General features: G+C 38.9%; 1 long non-coding RNA gene and 1 pseudogene across 1 annotated transcript; both read right to left on the bottom strand.

Moving 5' to 3' along the window:
* Positions 1 to 1,839: 1,839 nt before the first annotated feature.
* On the bottom strand, positions 1,840 to 7,384 carry LOC137294273 (uncharacterized). The gene is made up of 3 exons (XR_010957513.1): positions 7,220 to 7,384; positions 2,990 to 3,433; positions 1,840 to 2,669 (listed from the first exon to the last, which is right to left on the bottom strand). It is a non-coding gene; the product is annotated as an uncharacterized lncRNA (long non-coding RNA).
* Positions 7,385 to 10,051: 2,667 nt separating this feature from the next.
* The window catches only part of LOC137294688 (uncharacterized), a 42,940-nt pseudogene continuing 29,387 nt past the window's right edge, over positions 10,052 to 23,604 (bottom strand).

Raw genomic sequence — 23,604 nt, forward strand, 5'->3', positions numbered from 1 at the left:
TCTATGGCACTGTTGTCTACGGTAGGTATCTAATATCTATGGCACAGTTGTGTATGGTAGATATCTAATATCTATGGCACTGTTGTGTATGGTAGATATCTAATATCTATGACACTGTTGTCTACGGTAGGTATCTAACATCTATGACACTGTTGTGTATGGTAGATATGTAATATCTATGGCACTGTTGTGTATGGTAGGTATCTAGTATCTATGACACTGTTGTCTACGGTAGATATCTAATATCTATGACACTGTTGTGTATGGTAGGTATCTAATATCTATGGCACTGTTGTCTACGGTAGGTATCTAATATCTATGGCACTGTTGTGTATGGTAGATATGTAATATCTATGGCAATGTTGTGTATGGTAGGTATCTAGTATCTATGGCACTGTTGTGTATGGTAGATATGTAATATCTATGGCACTGTTGTGTATGGTAGATATCTAATATCTATGACACTGTTGTCTACGGTAGGTATCTAGTATCTATGGCACTGTTGTGTATGGTAGATATGTAATATCTATGGCACTGTTGTGTATGGTAGATATCTAATATCTATGGCACTGCTGTGTATGGTAGATATGTAGTATCTATGGCACTGTTGTGTATGGTAGATATGTAATATCTATGGCACTGTTGTGTATGGTAGGTATCTAGTATCTATGACACTGTTGTCTACGGTAGGTATCTAATATCTATGGCACTGTTGTGTATGGTAGATATCTAATATCTATGGCACTGTTGTGTATGGTAGATATCTAATATCTATGGCACTGTTGTGTATGGTAGATATGTAATATCTATGGCACTGTTGTGTATGGTAGATATGTAATATCTATGGCACTGTTGTGTATGGTAGATATGTAATATATATGGCACTGTTGTGTATGGTAGATATGTAATATCTTTGGCAATGTTGTGTATGGTAGATATGTAATATCTATGGCACTGTTGTGTATGGTAGATATGTAATATCTATGGCACTGTTGTGTATGGTAGATATGTAATATCTATGGCACTGTTGTGTATGGTAGATATCTAATATCTATGACAATGTTTTCTATGGTATGTATCTAATGTCCACGACACTGTTGTGTATGGTAGATATCTAATATCTATGACACGGTTGTAATGGTAGATATCTAATATCTATGGCACTGTTGTGTATGGTAGATATGTGATATCTATGGCACTGTTGTCTACGGTAGGTATCTAATATCTATGGCACTGTTGTGTATGGTAGATATCTAATATCTATGACAATGTTATCTATGGTAGGTATCTAATGTCCACGACACTGTTGTGTATGGTAGATATCTAATATCTATGACACGGTTGTAATGATAGATATCTAATATATATCTACTGGTTAGTCTAGTAAGTACCTATATCCCAAATAGCATTCAGAGTTGACTCAACGTTGGCAGACGTTGGCCCAACATATCCAAACGTTGGGCCAATGTTGGGCCAACTATGAATGCTATCTGGAATGGTAGTTAATGTATCGATTTGATATAGTGTCGATAAACCCAGCTGTATTTGTTTATTGAACATACATGTGATTGATGCCATATGTACGCCTGAGACATCTCCCGGGCATAGCTGTGACGTGTGATCGACGCTCATTAATTATAGTCACATCCGGTCTCCCTGACATAGGCGATTTGTACAGGAGTGCCGTTTGCCGAGCGACGCCGTGACCTCTCACCTTCCTTTCAGTACATTCAGGGGGGTTAAAATGGGCCCGTATCCAGAAGTCCCGTGTCTTGATAAACCAATATTGTCAGTTTGAAAAATGTGTTTTGAATTTATAGACAAACGCATGATGATAAGTTTTTAACATGTTTGAGAAAAGCTTTATTGTTGAAACAGGTTTGAATATGGCTCATATCAAAAACAATGAAGTAAAATATGGAGGAGATAAATGTCATATATCTAAATTAGGTATGCAAATCAGGATCATAGGCACGTGTTCACGCATATAACACCGGGAGTGACAACTGAGGTACATTACTGGCATATAAATGTTCACACACACCAAGGCAGCGTGGTGAAAGCTGACATTCCTGAAAACAGTCCCTTAGCACAGTAGGTATCGTAAAGGACAACACAGGTTACAGGTTGATATGGCCAGACGTGCTCTGGCCTTGTGAAACTGTGCTGTAGAACCAGTAGTAATATACGATACAGGAACCATAAACAAACGTGAAAGTGTGGTCACGGGGATAGCCCCGACACACTTCTATGACTTCCGCACCTCTCGCTCTGTTCTTTCCAACCCCACTGATCGCTGAAACAACCCAACACATCTAAAGCTTCCTAAGAATACATTCGTAAAAAGGATTCTACATTTAGGGCCTAACACGTTTACCACCATTAGTCAGGGGTGTCAGTGAATCAGGTTTATATTGCCACGGGGATCCGTTTGCCATACAAACCCTGAAACAAATACATACATATCCAAGAAAGCCCATTCAAGTCTACAATATTTTGCTCTAGGAGTAATTCTGAACCTCTTGCCATTATACTTTATTAAGATATTTAAGAAATGCCTATTCTGTAAAATGTGTAGATAGTCGTTCCAAGGTAGTCCAACAAAGCGATGTTGCCGTGAGGTTTGTATTAGGTCTACGGTCAAGTCTTGTTGCTTGCTTTGTTGAAGGCTGAAAGTATAGTTACATATGGTTTTAAACTATTTAAAAACATTGTTCAAATTGCACACATTTGTGTAATACGACACGATAGACTAGTATCCTGACGTTCGGCCATGGAATCGTCATTGTTAGGATTGTACTTCATAAATATTCGTCTGTAGATCAGCAGACATGCGGAACAAACTTGGTTCAACGAGGCAAGATACAGCCCAAGGGACGACATACGAGATGAAGCAGATATATACCCTCGGTACATATTGTTGGGGGACTTTATGAGAACAATTTACCAAACAATTATAGAGAAAAGATGTACCTCAACGATTACATACATATGTGGTTCTCCATTCTGTCTAAAGCATGTTTTTGGACACAGGATAGGAATCGATATGTTTGTCTGTGGAAGGCATCTCATTCATCTGTGTGTCTAGGTCCAGGACAGGTTTGGCTGTAGTGCAGAGACGTCCGCTCCCCGCCACACCGCAGACACAGGACCAAACGACGTCAACCACTCATGCACGTGGCAAGTGCATTGCAGGTTTCACCGTCTTTGACACTAAGGGTCACGGGAAGTAAAAGTCATTCGTTAATATGAGGACATTGTCGACAAGCCGGCGTCGTGACTCGCCTACTAGGGATGGTGTTGTAGAGGCCGTGCACGCCGTCCCTGACAGCACAACTGACTCACCAACTGTTCCCCACGGCGACCGGAGTTGGTGAAAACGATATCATTTAAAAGCTAAAGCAGTGATGTACCATCCGCAAGATATAACTTCCTGAAACGAGAATGTCTGATGAAAAAATAGATTCATAGTGTTGCCTGTCAGATGGAACGATTTTAGGTCAAAGAGATACATGCACACTCCAGCTACACTCAGAAACGATGGTCGATACAGACACGCTTGTAATATCCCTTAGTTTTAACAAACACTTTCATTTGAGTAGAATCATCTTTAAAGTCAGTGCCCCAGGTACCCATTCTACAACATTACAATTAACATCTAGTGGTGAGGATAATGATATACTGAAACTGTTGCCTGAGCCTCCACTCATAGTTCGGGTTCGACTCTATATCGGCCCAACACGTCCAGCAGTTTGGTGACGTTTCCTGTCCGTGTACGGCCACAGTGCGGACGGTGTTAAGTGACCGTTCACAAGTTCCGTCTATGTTCGTGGTTAAAACATTCCAGTCTGACCAATAGCCCCGTGAAAAGTTTGCCATGAACTAGCTCGACAACAAAGGTTTAATTGGACAGAGGAAAATAACAAAATGTGAAATACAACTGTGATTTGCTACGTTTCACAGCCTCCGTCTGAATGCCTCACGAGCATGTCAGTTTTACGGTAGTCAATAGAATCGTTTGTTCGGGATCTCACAGAGCAGTTTGTATTTAGATCATTTACAGTGCAGACTGGAAGACATGGAAAAGGGGCCTTAGACATTTAATTCAAATAGAAGAGCTGATATGTTTAATCCCAGAGCCTGACGGAGCATCAGTTGTTTCAGCTGTCGTCAGATCAGCACGCGTCTTCAATCAGAGTTTAAAATCCTGTCTAAATTCAGGGTCTGACATGGGCTCCACCTACTGCACAAGTGCCCCGCCTTGTATTGTGACATGTATTTGAAGATCCTGCAGACAACAGCAACCCTTATAGCCGAGCAGACGTGAGAGATGTCGGCCCTGTCCCCGCTCAGTGTTGGGATAGTAGGATCTCAAAGATCAAGTGTAAGGTCAAGAACCATCAAGCCATACACCTGGAACTGTAGGTAAAAAGAATAGACATATATGGCGTAAAACACGATTTCAGCACTTCGATCTCAAATGACCTGACGCTAGTGAGGTCATGAACATCTGAATAACGATACGGTCCGAGAAGCTAGGTGGACAAGACAGGCAAAATGGGGACTGCGTGCTGGGGATGACTCTGGGCGACATGCAGGTAATAGTCTGGGATTTTCCACGAGCGAATATACTAACGATAGCGAACCTTTTATCCACCGGCAGTTTCCCATAGCCAGTAGCACCTGACACTATTCCTTGATTAATGGCAAGTGCCTGCAACTCGGCCACCTTATCTCGCTGTGTGCTGGAAAAGGAAGCTAATACTTTGACATGTGGACATAATCTACCGTTCGACTTCAACAGAAACTTCCTGAGCGACTTGTTCCTAATACGTGTCACGTGACCCAATCAAGGAGTTCTCGGTGTCAATCAATCAATCAATTCCGCGTGACATTGGAAGTCTAAATCTGTCTCGCTGGCCTCGCCCTCTGTAAATGAATGTACATCCTGTCCGGGGAGAAAAACAAGAATCAATAATGGATCAGATTAACTATGCATATCCAGGCTAGCACATAGTCTACAAACAATCGTGTCATACACCATGATGAGGAGTTGATACCTAATAAAGTCATTTTGTTGTGGTTTCAAAATAGTTTTGTCGGATCAAACACGTCTCAGTTTGGCAATAGCCAAGATAAAGTCAGCCATGGCCTCAAGTTCGATAATTGTGCCACAACAAGACGTGTGAGAGGACATGTCGTTCCCATATCCAGAAATGTCCCCTCCATTAGTCAAGGGTGTCAGTAAATCAGGCTTATATCGCCACGGGGATCCGTCTGCCATACAGACCCTGAAACAAATACATACATATCCAAGAAAGCCCATTCAAGTCTACAATATTTTGCGCCAGGAGTAATTCTGAACCTCTTGCCATTACACTTTATTAAGATATTTAAGAAATGCCTATTCTGTAAAATGTGTAGATCGACGTTCCAAGGTAGTCCAACAAAGCGATGTTGGCGTGAGGCTTATAATATGTCTACGGTCAAGTCTCGTTGCTTGCTTTGTTGAACTGTTGGATCAATCTACGGTGTCGACCAGAGAAGGGGTTTGCTGTTCAGATTAAAGCAGGTGAAGTTTTATTAAAATACAGGACGACTATTCAGTGGGAGGTCTCATGTTTTGTTACGTCAGATGTTTTAGGGAATGGCGAGCTATTATCAGATTCACCTGTTAATTACAAACGCTTCTGGACAATGCATCACGATATTGTAACGTAAATAACATACAAATTAACCATCATAAATCTAAAGTAGTTATCTTCGGAAAAATCAATAAAGACAACAAAAACCATAAATGGTCAGCACAAGGACAAAACAATAGCTACAGCTGACAGGTACATATATCTTGGTATATAACTCCATCAAAATGGAAAGTTCAAAAGTTGTATTCAAGCACTCTCTAGAACAGCTACAAGTGCTTAAATCGTGATATTCCAGTACAATTAGCAATAAAACTTTGAAACCCTCATAGAACCAAAGATGTTATATAAGTGTGAAGTTTGGGGTGTAGACTTTACCATGTTAAAAAATATTGACACTCTGCTCCCAGAAAAATTACAGTTCCATTTTTGTAAATCATTGTTAGGAGTAGGCAAGAAAACACATAACTGGGTCTGTCTTGGAGAACTAGGTATATACCCATTATTAGTAGCTAGCATCAAAAAGATAATTAACTATAAGATCTATATAGATAGCACAACAAATATAATACTTAAGGATGTCTTAGAAACAAATATCAATCTCTGTAACCACAATATAGGTTGGGCTCATAAATTAAATAAAATCAGAGACCATATAATAATCTATTATATGGTCTCTGATAAAATAAAGCAAAGTTTTGAAATAATTAACACAACTATATTCAATAAATTTACAATGAATAAACTCCAGTCCAAATGTGAAGACATGTTCAAGCTGTCATTAAGTGATTCTCCCACATCAAACAACAAATTAAGAACCCACAGATTGGTCAAGTCATCCATAAATCTTGACAACTATCTATCTCATTATAAAAGCAAAGCTCATAAGTCACATTTTTCAAACTTACGTTTGATTAATCATAAACTGAAAATTGAAACTGGAAGATATACAAAACGTGGAATCCCACTAGAACATCGTCTATGGGAACCATGCAGTGTCTTAGAAGATGAACAACTCTACATAATAGCTTGTTCTAAGTGTAGGAAAGAAAGGGACTCTTCAGCTAACATTGCTTTTTCATAATCAAAACTTTGCTACACTGTCTTGAAAAGAACAATTTTTAACAATTTTTTCAAACAGAAATCCTAAAACTAATTCTAAAATATGTCATGATATTTACAATTTCAAATGAATCCTGTGTATTGCCTTATATTGCTTACATTTGACTATACTGCATATGATAAACTGTATTAATGTATATCATTCATGTATCTGTATTTCTATATGTCTGTGACTACTGTAACGTTCATATTTGTAATTTAAAGAATATTGCTACTGTTTCTTGGCGAAATGATAAATATCTCATCTTATCTTATCTTTACATGTGTGGGTACGGGACCACTCACGAGTTGGTTGGAACTCGTTATGAATGTCTCATACGCCGCCGATGTACAGACCAGTCACTCACACTGAAGCACTCATCTCAACGTCGCCTTGAGACCAGGATGTCCTCTCTTTACTCGACAATGATAATACGATCAGCAAACAATTTAAATAATATATGACTGTCACATACACACAATTGGACGTTGCCAAGTCACGTTCGTCTCCCTGTTCAATGAGTCCATGCCACGAACCCTGCACGAACCACCTGCTTGACTCGACATGCGCAGTTCCATGAAGCGTGATGGTCTACATTCCAACATTCCCTTGTATGTTATTAAGTGAAATATGTTCAAGTGGCGCACAATGTACAAAGAATTGCACGTTTAATGCTTTGAGATATAAATAGACGTGTGACGTCAAGAAACGAGGATGTCCTTAAAAGCACGACGTAGCTCGGGGCTCTGGTTGGGTGCATCTGGGAGTAAAAGTGGTGTTAGAAGACTGTACACAATGATGTATCTGTTATAAGGTAACTAAATAGTTGTGGTGGCTTCAGACGCTGTGTCGGGTGTTGCTTGAAATGCAGTTTCAAATTTGAGAACAAAAACGAAACCATTGTTCACATTTTCACTCACGGCGTTATCCATCTCACATCCTCTAATTTCCACTGACGTACGGTTATGTTTGTCACGTCGTGTGACCTGATTCACGAAGCGTGGTTGTGGATACGTCACGTCGGTGCCCGTGTCTAGCACTCTAATCACGTTACCGAGAATTACACACAGAAAACAAGATTCGACTGTATGTAGTTTATTTATATGCGTTATGCATGTCACTAATGATTGTATGAAGGATACAGTGGGAATACATGTGCACCAGAGGCAGCAAACACTGACATTCGTCCATGTAGCCTTTCACGGGGTAACCCATCTCTCTCTCTCTCTCCCTCTCTCTCTCTCTTACACACACACACGCACGCACACTACCTGTCTCTTGCAATGAAAGATCGTGAAATCGATGAGTCATTATTACTATTCATTTTCCTTATCTTATTTTCCTTAAACTCTTCGGGCGTATGATGTATAGTCTCACACTGTCACGAAAAACGACTCTACAGGTTGGTTGTATAACGCCGCACTCGATATTCCAGCTATATGCGGCCCTAGAGGAGTCGGAAGCCTTAATTCTCTGTGTTATTCGGTGACAGCGGTTAATCAGCTCAAGTAGATAATTCCCCTCACTATCTTAGTCAGGGTAGCGCAGTGAATGGGACCAGTCCCAACAGAACCAACACGGTCTCAAACCAAAGCTATGTCATAAGCACCAGTGCTGCAACACGACATCTTGTGTTTGTGTGTGTTTGTGCGAGTGAGTAGTACGGGATAAGACAGGACTTCTTCAAATTGTCATGCAGAGATTAGCCTTCGGAATCATACGCTTGTGGCCAGAGACAACTAACGGATTCGACTGGATGTCATCATGTTCCAAATGCGTAGTAGTTACGGGATTGTCTGGCACAGGGTCGATTACATCCGACCGCCGTAGTATATATTGCTGGCTGCAGCGTTCAACAACAAACACGTGATTAAGAGCATTCTACGCCGTGTAAACGACTGTTTGACCAATCTTCAGATTACCCATTATTTAATGAAGACAAGAGTTCAGACCACATGTATGTGATAGACATCCAGTGTTCACGAATAGCGTCTGACCCTCTGACAAATCTGGCAGATTTGCCAGTGGTCAGATAGAAATCACCAACCCGCCAGCCCCAGTTTCTGACTGAACATTTCACAATGTCTTTGTGTGAAGTTGTTATTTGCGGCATGTCACACTTGTTTGCTGTTTAGAAATCTTATGTTTGTCATCATATAACGTTAACAATTTCAATGCCAATTATAAGAAATGTTCAATCTGAAATGTTTGTTTAACTTTATTCTGTGGGTCCTGTGAATTTTCAGTGGGTGAAACATACATCTGAAACTTACAGGACCCAATGTCTGTTACTTTGAAACACCATCGTGAACACTGGACATCGTTTTGATGTAGTTTCTTGCACCTATGTGATGCGTCGGTATGTGCAATGAACCCGTGTTTGCTGGAGTTCCGACAGTTAGTTAGACAACTACAAACACCTGGTGGTCTCTACTGAAGACAATCAGTGGTCTGGAATCACACACATAGTGGCCCCACTGAATATTAATGGTCTGGTACCACACAAAATGTGGCTCCACTGACAATAAGTGGTCTGGAACGACTCAATTAGTTACTCTTTGTTGAGCTGCACAAAACATGAGTGGCTGGTGTGCAGGTGACCAAGGGAGCTAAAGCCTCCACTGGAGAACAACAAACTAGGTCATGATAGAACTTAACCTTTTGGTGTTAACAATGCAACTCATAAGTTTCTTCTCACTGAAGTACAGATTGACAAATTACTATATCAATGACTTGAAGTAGTTTAGGCTGGCGGATTATGTGGTTAAAACATGCTGCTGATGCATGGAAATGTGTGCTCCTTGACAGCAGGATGTCAACTAACCATAGACAAAGACGTGAATCTGCTCAACAGATATGCACTTTACAACTATTTTGTCCACTGATGAGACAACAATGGATCTGTTTAGTGCGTTCAATACTTGTGTTTAAAGAGTCCAGTAGTTGGTATTTGGCTAGAGTTCTCTACACAGACTGAATCAACAATTAGCCTCATGTAGACGCTCCGACTCCAGCCAGTGTCAGCACATCACTGACCGATTTCCACAGTAGCAACATCTGAAATTGCATGAGTGACTGTGGTATATTGCCAACATGCATTCACTAGCATGACAGGTACCATATTTGTAATAGACCTTCACGCTGGTAAAGTATCCTCTGGCCTACTATGCTATATTGCCAACAAACACTTCCTACACTGAAACTTAGCCCACTATAGTACACTGCTATCATTTACTTCCAAACACCAACTCAATGAAATTATCACATTTCTCTGATTTCTGGATCAATCACTAGCAACACCAGTACAGCAGTTTCAATTTTTTATTCAAGTTTGTACAGTAGATAAGACTTTCTGCAAAGATGACAATATAAGTTAGTGTTTACATGCAACATAGTCCACTCAGAAACTGCAGCAGTTAGCGGACCAACTCACTGACCTACGGTAGTCTGTGGTGGTGGGAACTAATGAGGAAGACAACTTACACTACATGCATGGATACTCAGCAGTGAAACAATGACACATACATGTTGTACATGCATATGTATATGGATAGTTTAGATTTGTAGTCACTCAATTGTGAGGGCCTTGGTAGGGTTAAGTGTGAGTAGGGAATTGGGATGTGTTGATGGTGAAACATGTTTCACCATTGAACTCCACATCCAGATGAGCCACCACAAACTCTGCAACCCATGATACTCAAAGCAGGTGGTGGATACATCTGAAGAGTGGAGGGGAAGGGCTGGGACTCATGGAAGGTATTGTTGCCAGTGATAAGTGTAAAGTGGAGAGAAGGGGGAGAGGTTGTTTCCAGTGAGTAGGCTGGGTGGATGATGCAACTGAAGAGTGGAAAAGGGCTGGGACTCAGGACAGGTGTTTGATACATCTGGAAAGTGAAGAAGGAAGGGGTGTGACTGACAGGTGCTGTTGCAAGTGGGATGGACGGCTCGATGTTGTTGCCAGTGAGAAGGCTGTGTGGTGGACACATTTGGACAGTGAAGAGGGAAGGGCTGGGGGTTGGAGCTACAAAGGATGGTTGGTGGATGCAGGTGGGTGTTAAGAGAAGAGGTGTCTAAGGTAGTAGTGTTACAGTACCAGCCAGGGATCAAAAGGGTAATTCAAACTGGTGAAGAGGATGTGGTAGTAACTGGTAACAGATGTTTACACTGGAGGCATCTGCCTTGTGCCCACACCCAGATGGTATAGTGAAAAAAAAATTATTAGTGGTCTATCTAGTCTAGAACACAAATCACACTAAAAGCCATGTGAAACATGGGTTGGAGTGGCCCTTCTTTCAACATGAACAAGAGAACCCGTAGCATCAACATAAGATATCAACATAAGATATCAACTAAAATATAACCCACTACAGTATCTAACCAAATCAACACAACATGCAGCATAATTACATTTTTACAACCATCATCCACAGCTCCACTCCATATTGCTATAAATCATCAGAACCATCCTTTGTTGCAATTAATGTTCAACCAAGGGAGGTCTCAGTGAGCAGAGTGAGAGGTTTGATCAAGTCATAACTCCCATCATGTAGTCTTCCTTCTAGGGAGGTCTCATTGAACAGGGAGAGAGGTTTGATCGGGTGCATTTTTCCCATCATGCAGTGTTCCTTCAAGGAAGGTCTCACTGAACAGGGAAGAGACGTTTGATCGGATGTATTTCTCCCACCATGCACTTTTCTTGCAAGGGAGGTCTCAATGAGTAGAGAAAGAGGTGTGATCAGCACATTTCTCCCATCATGCACTCTTCCTTCAAAGGTGTTGCTGATGACTTATGGCAAGTTGGGGAACAGAGTTGTGCTTGCGTCATAACATCTATCTTGGCACGTTTAGCATGTAATTCAAAATGAAACAATATGGACAGATTCAATGGGAAATGTGCATCATCACTATGACAATGAATGACGTGAACTGCATCACAATGAAGTGAAAATTCCAACTAACACACAAACATATTTGTCAAATATAGTGTAAATTGCATGTATCACTATCCTCATTATTATACTTGGTATTTTACATTACTGTAACTACTAACCTTGATGTAACATTCAAAATATATCATTTTTTGCTTATTATTTCTCCAATACCATTCCGCAAGGCAATATTGATGAGTAATACCACACACTGTGTAACTGGATTTCAGGCCAAGGATATGAAGATATGCATCAGTAACAAGGAAGAGGGACTGGACACTGCAGGGTACCGATATTGCTTATTTATGCTACTACAAAGTACATGGGATGGATTCTAATGAATGGGAACAGTAAACACAGTAAACACAGTACAATTTAATTATTCATGTTTGCTCCATGATGTTTATTTATTCAATTATTGCTATTTTCTGAATGGCACAAATATTCATATATTATACTGAAGTAACCAACATATTTATATTGCTGTATTGTTGATCCATACAACAAATGCATTCTAACAAATATTCCCAGAACACTGATCACAGTGAGCCTAAAGTTCCTCATCTGTTTCCCAAGGTCGCACCTCATGTGATACATAGGACTGGTTGCCGGAGCTCTCAGGGCATGGAAGTGCAGTGTTCTGCCAAAGTAGAACTGAAGTACTAGGCTGTCATAGTACTTTGGTACTTTGTTTGTATATATAATATACATATCATATGGAAATGAAATCTGCACATTTTGAAAGGAAAACTGTTGAACATTGACAACAGAGCATTACTTTTTTGGACTGAACACTTTGCCAACCACCAAGTGACATGATTATCAGTAACACAGGCAACCAGTCCTAATCCCTCTACAGTAAGTTAAGCTACAAACCAACAGGTACATATTTCACAAATACCTAAGAGACAATCTGATTACAGAAAAAATAACAGTAAAATACTACTGTTGTGTCACCAATACACTTAACATGAAAAGACTAACCATGTGTACAGATAACTATTTTCTACCTATAGAAGTAGCTGGAGTTTCCCCCATCAGCAGCAGGACAGTGTAATGTAATAAATTGTACAATGTTTGCGACTCATGCTTAACAGAATGCTGCACCTTTGACATGAGGTATTGTTCTATGTCTGCGTCCAATGCTTAATAGAATGCTACATAAGCAACACATTGAGATCACGATGCAGATGTACAACAAACTGTTTTGTTTCCATGACACCAGGCTTCAGCAGTGTAAGACCAGCAGCAGCTTTATAGCAGAGAGAAAATTGAAAACTAGTAAACTGACAGCCATTCGTTTGATCCTCATCTACTGATTCAATTGGGAAACATGCTGGTGTTCATTGCTAGAAGCAATACTACAGGCAAGCACATATCTAGAAATTCATTATGCCTTGGAGAAATCCTTCACACAGATGAGCCAAAGCTGCTTTTATCAATCATATAGTTCACAGAACTAATTCATCACGTCAGCTGAAATGTTGCTGCCATTTGTTAAAATATCATAGCGCACATTTCTCTCTGATTTACTTTCCATCACTGAACAGCCAGCCAGTCAGCCAGTTAATGCCTCAGGTGTATGAAGCCATGATGGAAACTGGCACATGTTGTCATTCCCCTCCATGCTGCCAAGTAGAAAGGGGAGTCAGTCCCCCAGTTTATAAATAACTAATGCTCTTCTGTAATTGTCATCAAAGATACAGTTGATATGTTTCATTTTAATTTATAATTATCATCATTTCGCATGTAAAATACCATTTGACAACAATTTTGGAAATGTGTGTACAGACAGACATCATCATCAGTTTCCCTAACAATACTAATAAAAAATGTGTAAAATTGGTACTAAAATAACAACAAACTGAAGTCAAGGCCAATGCTAAACAAAACTATTCTAGTCAAACGGGTCAACAGCCCTTAGTTCAAATTATCTCATAATGCCACACTCTTCCCAGGAGGCAGTGAAGGCTGAACAGCAAGAGAATAGGACACAGTAGTAGCAGCAGCAGTAGGAGAAGGAGGAGGGGGTTGGCGCCACTGCCACCATTCCCCACCACGTCATGAACTAGGAAGTCCATCTTGTGTATGGATTTGTTCCTCACAGTGATAGAATCATAGGACATGGCAGTGGCAGCAGCAACAGACTGTACATTTGCCTTTCAGCAGGGTGTATGGTATAAATGCTTTGTGGATGCCTGGCTTCAGAGATCTGTGAATCACCTGTAGATCCCATCAGACGTGGCAGGCTGCCCTAATGTCATGCAAACCTGCCCACTGAATAAAGTCCCATTTGATTCCATATATTAGCTTCAGCCCGGTATGTTGGCTGGTGTGGACCAGCTATCTGAGGTACATCCTGTATTTACATCAGAGATACAGGAACCAGGGTTCTATAAGGTAATACTGCTCTACACAAGATGGCCCCCGCATGCCCAGCCATATATGCGAGTAGTCCGGGTGTCCATGGAAGGAGGGGAGTCAAGGGATGAGACTGTGCTGATGTATGTACAATGATAATATCCATAGTGTGGGGCACTGGCCGCCTCACTGTGTGCTCTGTATCTTCAGCTGTCATGTGACTAGGTCACATGACTGTAGCACAAACACGCACAGTTCATTCATTCACGATGTGAAAAGACAGATCACCATGTTATAATGTCCGTGCCTTCTGCAATAATTCATTTACGAATTTCTGAAATAAAACAAATGTACATAAATTATAGGGCAGAACAAGAAGACTGAAGAAGCTGGTATTGACTCCTTTTATCATGGCTTAAATACATCTATAACTTGTACTCTTCCTTCTTCAACTGACAGTACGTCTCACTGTGACACGTGTCTGATTTCATCAAGATTTACATTTTATGGATGAATGTGTTCACGTGGTCAAAATACTCACAAAAACATCAGCTTCTGGCTTTTTGGCATCTGTTAATTCTGACTGAAAACAGAAATGTTGAAACTGTCACACATTTGGTAAGCCTAAATGTGTTTACAGAAATGTATGTAAAACTTATTCATATTAGATAGAAGTTACTCAGACCAGTAGGTTCGTGAAGTACCTGCACCCCCGATCGGAGATGATTCAGATCAAGGACAATTTCATCCTTGATATCTCCTGGGTGTACGTTCTGATAATCTCTACTATACCCTGGATGTATGTACGGCCTCACTTGGATGGCTTTTTATCCAGTTTGATGTCTACACTTGGAAGATGAGTATCAATCACAACTCACTCTCACTTCTAAGTTATCTAAAAGATTAAACTTGGTAACACAAATCATGCAGACGAACACTGAAAGAAGTTCTTGCATATATTTTTATGAAGTGTTTCAGATGTGACAATTTGTCTGTATGGTTTTGCCCAAATCTGAACAAAACATCACAGCTGCGACCGCTACCTTTCTTGACAACAGCAAGCTTGGTCGTAAGGGTGACTTAGCTGATTGGCTACTGTGAGAATGTGGAACCAGCAAAAAGAGGTAATATAGTCATTGTAGATGCACCAGGGTATAGTGGGGATTTATCGGAACATATAACCTGAAGATATCGAGGATGGGACAAGCTGTGTCCTCATGAATTTTCACAGATAATGAGAAACATGCACACTGGAAAGAGAACTAACATGCATAAACATGTGGATATTCACTGTGATGGAAGTGAAAGGATCAAATATTGAGCATGCATCCAGTACTTAAAAACCCCATGAGAGTAGGTTGAGCAGCACTATCATAGTAGGTTTTTGAAGCAAGTTACTGAGACAGGCAAATATCTTCCTAATGGGTTGTGAAAGTGGATAAACTCACAAGACGGAGAAGAGTTAATATTGTCAAAATCGGTCTATTGCTGTATGCAGCTAACTAATGAGATGAGTTGTGTATGTAGATAAGCACACAAGAGAGGACAAGGGTTAACGTAACTTGGGTCTACGTAGCTGTATGTAAACTCAACAAAAATACAAACTTTACACTCATTTCAAAGTCAGAAATTTGAACATTTTGGAAAATGGGCTTGAAATAATGATTGTATTCAATTCTCTTGTCATTAAAGATGCTATAGCATACAGATCCTGTTTGTCATGGAATCCGTTGCACCTGAAATATGACTACAATGTGGGTGACGCACACGTGGTCGACCAGGACAGGGGCAGTCAGCTGTGGTGCCAGTTTGATGAACACGTGTCGAGATTATGGATGGTCTGTCGACTGCATCCCATAACCCTCCCAACATCTGTTACAGACGTTCCCGTATACAACATGCCAATGGCATGTTCACTCTGAATGTTGACAGTCGTGGCATTGCAAATTAACGAATTATTCACCATAAAACCGTGTTTTTCTGAGATGACACTCTACTCTGCTACCATGAGATCAATTGCACATTTATCAATAGGTCACGTGACTTGTGGCAAGTGGAAACGCGATTTTAGCATGGAGTGCTCTCCCCCTTGCTACGTAGGCCCAACCAGTAGAATGAAAGCGTGACGTAATGCCCTTGACAATGCATTTAACCATTATCACAACAAGAACTCTTTCAAAAAAAATTCAAAACAGTATTTGAAAAATAATGAGTGTCAGGTTTTTGTTTTTCTGAGGTTAGATAAGCACACAAGAGACGGAGAATGGTTAATATAACTTGGGTCTATGTAGCTGTATGTAGATAAGCACACAAGAGAGGACAAGGGTTAATATAACGTGGGTCTATGTAGCTGTATGTGGTTAAATCCATGAGAATGAGAAGGGTTAATATGGCAATGTCATATAACAAATGTTATATATTGATAATGGTGAGATATAAAGACTCTGGGGCTGCTACTGACACTAAGGTATGTCAGGTCAGTTAACAGCCTTGGAATGCATGATGATTTTATACAATCTTTCACTGCTGGTTCAACCTTTTATAAAGGACATGAAAAGGTATACTGAATGGCTGTAGGTTCAAATACATACTCTACAGATCGCCTCTTGACCTACTTGTTTTCTGGATTTCTTAGGGTGAGCGATACACAACTCTCTCACTAAAGGCAATGAAATTTCCCATATTGCAGATAAATCAGTCTTAGATTTGATACTGATATATGTTACAAACTAATGGTCAAATATATTTTCCATATATTGAACTATTTATTGTGTCATCATCGATGCTCAAGATTGCGAGAGCGAAAGCATTATGTTCAGTGTTGACATATCATATTCAATCTGCTATAAATATGACTTGTCACTGATTAAGATGTCTTGGTATGGCATTAAGATAAATGTATCTATTCTCTGCCAGTTATAGTTCTTTTTAATCCTCTCAATGCTACCGTCGAACCCATTCGACAGGAGTGCAGGATAATGACATCTCCAAATAAAACTTGCAATAATTATTCAACGAGTCGGATTTACGTGTCATATGAATTATGTATGGAATGTGCTAATTCTCACCTTTTTAAATATGTAATGTTCAATACGTTTATATACCTTAAAACAAAACGCCCGCGAATTAAAAATGAGATCGCCGAATTTCTCGGCACGCAGTCGAAAATAACGGCCATTGTTGACTTCCAGCGCACCACGCCGTGTGGTACCCAGTCTAATATTTTCTTCATAATGAAATATTTTTTGATAGTTTAGTCGATATTTTTTGTTCCTTGACGAAGAGAAAGCTCATAAGTTTCCCATTTTCTAAAAATGAGTAACTTTCGGCTCAAATAAATATAAACAAAACCAATCTCAATGTTATATCATCGATTGGACGAATAGAAACGATCATGGCGGTAAACAAACAACTCCACATGTATCGTGATGCCGAAGAAAATGTGCCATCCTTTTGACATATCCAATTATTTTATCTGGAATTAATTACACGGTGTGAATAGGTAAATGTTATTGCCTCTGCACAGAAATTACCAGATTTAGCGATTTTATTTTGATTTGGTTTGATAAACCTTCCAACATTCACAAAGTTGACAGCCGTTGGTGATCCGAAAGAGCGTGGCCAAACTCGCTGTCTTTCTAAGTGACAAGATACGAAGGATGTTTGAAAATATGTGTTCATAAGCAGAACCTGAACACATATACATTGAAAGAAAACGACTCAATACCTATATAATGCAGATCATGAAACAGTATCACAATATTTGTAATTGTACCCACCCTTGATGAAACCGGAAGCACATACACTGCATGGCACTCGTGGAAGTAAAATGTGAACGAGTTTGAAAACGACCATTGATACATTTTCTAAACTGATTCAAATTCCCGTAAGATCCATACTATACACCAGAATTACCTTTCAGTCATCCTCAGTCATTTACTGTTAGTTGTGTTCAATAGCAGTTGTCATTTGTTGCTTGTGTTGTAGTATTTCTCCTGAAGTTAGCCGTCGATGTTTTGATCTTTAGTTTAGCAAATCCGAAGTCGATGATTTTTGCGGTCTATTTTTTTCAAAGAATGTTCTGACACGGGGAGACATATAAATTGTCAGTGTGTCGTAACAATAACAGAATATTCTTCTGTGTATATCTTTAAAAGAAGTACAATTTTGATGATTGAAGATGTCATGAAAAATAATCATTTTTCCTTTTGCAGAAACGAACGAAACCAGAGCTAGTGTGAGAATGTAATGTACAGTAAATGTATTTCATAAAAATTAATTACTGCTTAGAAAACAACTGTCATCGTCTTTGTGAATCAGTATTTATTTTAGACATTAAAACAGCTAAACATCACATCTTTTGTTCACGAATTTGGAGCAAAATTGAAATTATTTTGTTACTCCAAACAGCAGAGCTTTCGGAGTTAATTCTACCTAGTATAATGCAGGTAATGTTTCAGATCAAATTGTTTGATGTGTGTGCATATTTGTATAAAAAAATCATGTCATGTGGCTCAGTCCGTGGTTCCATACAGCTTTTAGATATTGCACTAGTGCAATCTGAACTGCAAAATGTACCTCATGTTTATGGCCATACTTTTTACCTACTTGCACACTGTCTATGTTCATATTTTACTGTTAAAACAGACTTCATCTGGAAAACAGACTGATGATCCAAACTCTTGGAGCAGTGATTACACTGACAGTGATCGAAAGACAGACTCATTTTTTTCTTGTGATGAAATTTCATGAAGTAATATGAAATTATCATACCAGATCTAGAATAATTTTGTTGTAGTGATGTTTTGAATATGGAATATCAAAACTACAAGTGACAGATAATTAAGTGTTGAGTAGGAGGTGCAACCTATGTTAGTTTTTGGCATCAAGGTAATCATGTGGTGGCAAGTAAATTTCCTTTTTCCTAATACTGAGCTCTGCAGTGAGTGGTTTTTGTTGTCCAATTTGGAGCTATTCTTTAAGATTTCAATTTGGATTTTTTTCATTGCCATGTGTATATGGCAAAGACATATACTTCAGGAGAAATACTACAACACAAGCAACATATATCAAATGCTTCCAGATCTTTAACGGAAGACTGCTCAGTCCTTGGCATTTTGTTATTCAAGGAAGACTGTTCTTCATGTTTCTTGTTTCATGATGGTTTAGGCTATTGAACACTAAATAATTGGAGTATATCACCATCAGACACTTCAGCAAACAGAAACAATCCTTGAAAGTTCATTAGACCCATTTCATATTGTGACATTGTTCTTAAACCAAGGAAAAGACAATAAGGTAGAATAATATATATTTACAGAATATGAAACCTGTTTACTTTCACCAGAGACAATATAACTTCTTATATGTATATGGTTTCATTTTTATCAAATGATAACATTTTCTGATAAATTTACATGTACTGTTACTTCAACAACATAATTGACATTATTTGTCACATGCGATTCAAAATAATTCAGCAAACAAAGTGGTACTGTTGAAAACAAAAATAACTCATCACTCATTTGTATTTGATGTACATTTTGGCACGATATTATGAAGAAATAAAATACACAAAATAATTTGTAACATCTATCCATATATTTTATGGCATACATGTAGTTGTAATAAAAAATTGTGCAAAACTGTCAGCTTTCCACATTACTGAAAGACATTAATTAAAATTTGGTTATTTACACGTTGCTAATGCATTGACAGATTTTAAGTGTCTTTGCCCTTGTCTATTTGAGAGAGAAAAATAATTGTCATATTATTAATGTCATTTAACATATTAAAGTATATGAAAAGATTTAAAGTTGTAACCAGTTATGAAACATAAAGCATTGACAAATCTATCGTAATTATTCATCAAGAACGTTAATTCATTGCATAAAATTATGAATGCAATTCAACTTGTTCTAAAGTGAGACATATAATTTTCCCAATCACGTAATATGAACGCAATTTTTATCAAATCATCTCCGATTTCATGTGAAACTATAACTGAAAATATATTTTTGTTTATAAAGCATGTATACTGCAGTTCTTACTACACTACATCGTCATAAAAAGAAAAGCATGAATGTTATTTTGAAACACAAATGCCACGCCCATATCCGCGCACCTGTTGTTGAGAATGATGTTTGTACACGTTTCTGTGTTGGACCATGTGAAAAAAGGAATAAGCTGGGATCAACATGCATCACAATTTTATCTTTGCTATCTTTATATTCAGTGGACAATAAAGTAATGTGCCTAATATGAACAAAAATTCAAATAAAAGATACTGAAAAACTTGCATCTGCAGTGTTGATCGACTACTGTTTCCGGGTCACAGGAGCATACAAGGTCAAACTGGTTCGGCTATGTGCAAATTATATAGTCAAAAATACACCAAGAAAATTCTATGAGCTCTGATTAATCACTTTAAACAGTTATTTGTGCTAAATTCAGACGAAATATCTACAACTTTTCTGTTCATATTCAATAGCGAATGAATTTCATCAGTACCATATCTGTCTGGTTGTGTTTGCTTAGACTCTTAGCATTGTCTTTCCTAAACACATTGAATAAAATCTAGGAGCACTTACTAGAAAACAAGTTCGATTTCACGATTTTAATTTTCGTCCGTCTTTCGTCATACTAAACGGAAAATGATACATGGAACACTTGTAGAATGAGAAATTATCCCTCTTTCACCAGGTCTTACACAGAAGAGTTCTGTAATCTTTCTTCTGACCAAAAAAGCTATATTTTATGTAGGAGTTCGACGAAGCGCGCCATATTTGTTTTTTAGTATGCGTAACACGATTTAACACCGTCTTTTTGTGGGTTTGTGCAAAAGTTAATGAACCATAAAACTTCATTACATGACACGTTTAAATAAACGTAATAGTGCCATTTCAGTAAGACCTGTCATGACATCGCAAATGTTATTTGTTTACGACGAACGTTTTCGATTATTTTTTTTTCAGAATTATTTTTTAATTTGTCGTCGCACGGATATTTGCCGATACAAATATACGAAATTAAAGTCAGATACTTATGAAATATCAGTAGTAAGAATACTGAAATCGGTTTGCGATAATTGGACAATTTATACGGTTCCTAGTATAAAACGCATCCGTCTACCAATCGAGTAATTCAGTTAAATTCAGGAAAATTTACTATATTTATGTTTGTCTTGTAATTAATATCTGTATGTTTGAAATTATCTGGATATTTTTTGATAATAATGTTTCTTTTTGTATGTAGTATTAATGAGCTGAATATTTTTTCAGTTGTCCCTTATTTAGTGACGCACTGAGTGTTTGAAATCACCCACCCTCTTATTAACGCCTTATGCTGAAATTAATTCAGCAGGCTAAAGGTTAAGACATCAGTTTCAGTTATCTTACTGTGAGCTGTGAATAATGGTGATTTGGTGCACTGCTGATCATTATACATACGTTTTTGATGAATTTATCAATGTTGAAAGTAATTTTGGATAATCAAATTTAAATAAAAAATGTTACTGCAGAGATGAACATCGAGCATATTGCATATCAAATTTTGGGTCGGTGGTTATATATCCAGAATTACATTTTCACAGCAGTGGCTCGGCATCTGGAGAACAATGCACACCCTAAGTTACACCTTTTCAGGAAGCCAGTGCGCATGATGCTCAAACAAATACATTAACTCTTTATTACACCTCACTGATCTGTTGAAACACCTTGAGGCAAAACCAGGGACAAGATCTAAGTTGTATACAGCAACAGCTCACTTCCAACATCAATATCTTACACATCATGATATGAAGAGGTTCCTTCACACCACTATTGACCCTAACATGACCAGATATGAAGGGGTTCCTTCACACCACTTTTGACCCTAACATGACCAGATATGAAGAGGTTCCTGCACACCACTATTGACCCTAACATGACCAGATATGAAGGGGTTCCTGCACACCACTATTGACCCTAACATGACCAGATATGAAGAGGTTCCTGCACACCACTATTGACCCTAACATGACCAGATATGAAGAGGTTCCTGCACACCACTATTGACCCTAACATGACCAGATATGAAGAGGTTCCTGCACACCACTATTGACCTTAACATGACCAGATATGAAGAGGTTCCTGCACACCACTATTGACCCTAACATGACCAGATATGAAGAGGTTCCTGCACACCACTATTGACCCTAACATGACCAGATATGAAGAGGTTCCTGCACACCACTATTGACCCTAACATGACCAGATATGAAGAGGTTCCTGCACACCACTATTGACCCTAACATAACCAGATATGAAGAGGTTCCTGCACACCACTATTGACCCAAACATAACCAGATATGAAGAGGTTCCTACACACCACTACTGACCTTAACAGGTTCCTGCACATCACTATTGAGCCAAACATAACCAGATATGAAGAGGTTCCTACACACCACTACTGACCCTAACATGACCAGTAAGTTGCATCTCAAACTTGCAGTATGTTGGCTTGTGTAAGCAACTAATAATGCTGCAGCCCAGGTGTGAATGATCCCAGACAGATTATGTTCTACCTGCTATGTGTGTGTATGATTGGATTTATTCATTCCATAAATCAGCCGACAAAGTGTCCCTCGCGTGTGATTATTCCCCAGATTAGATCCCAGCAGCCACCAGTATCACAGAGTGACAAATACTCAGAATGGTCAGGCCATTTGCATCAGGATGACAACAGCCAAGGCTTTGTCTCCTCCATGTGAATCACAACTGCTCAACAGTATATGATCAATGTTATGCTCTTCCCATGAAGACAGCCTGTGACTGACTCATACATTAAACATTCATAAAAAATCCACAATAGCGATGAAGTTATCACTCCATCTGTGTTTGAAATTTTGTGACATTCTGTATGAATGGAAACTCAGTTCTGTATAACAGACATTCACTAAGGTGAACATGCATCACAGGTCACCCAGTTAAGTAATGACTATCACATTTCATGCTGTATATTGGATTAAGTAACCCCTTGGTTACACGCCCCTTCTCATGAAAATTAGTGCCTGCCAGTAGGTCAGTGGAAAGTAGATCTCTTATCAGGCTTTCTGTATCAAATTTGCTCAAGTCCACAGCTTACGATATTTCTATTTCTTTGTCAAAATATGCTGCAGTTTTTAAACTCTGGAGTTTAGTAAGGGCCTGCAAAGTTCTTGAAAAGACTGTGGGTCCAGATGCAGCCTGGAACTACTGTTTCAGTTTCAAACACTGAAGCCTGCAGTAGATATGTGGCCCTGCTTGCATTTGTCGACTGTCCCACATCTGCTGACATTATCAATACCTCATAACTACTCCCTAGTCAACTCATCCACACCTTTAGATCAATACCACTTTAGAAACTGGTCTGCACAATACTCAAGCAATTTACAATGTGTTTCAATAAATTTGCACTAGATGACTTGCAAAACTCGCCATTGTAGGATTCAATAAGTGATCGGAAAAGAAATGGAATACGCTAGCAACTTCCTTGTTGCAAAGAAGTACCGTATCTGTTTGGTTGTGTTTGCTTAGACTCTTAGCATTGTCTT

This window comes from Haliotis asinina, chromosome 8, assembly GCF_037392515.1.
Source record: "Haliotis asinina isolate JCU_RB_2024 chromosome 8, JCU_Hal_asi_v2, whole genome shotgun sequence".
NCBI lineage: Eukaryota > Metazoa > Mollusca > Gastropoda > Lepetellida > Haliotidae > Haliotis > Haliotis asinina.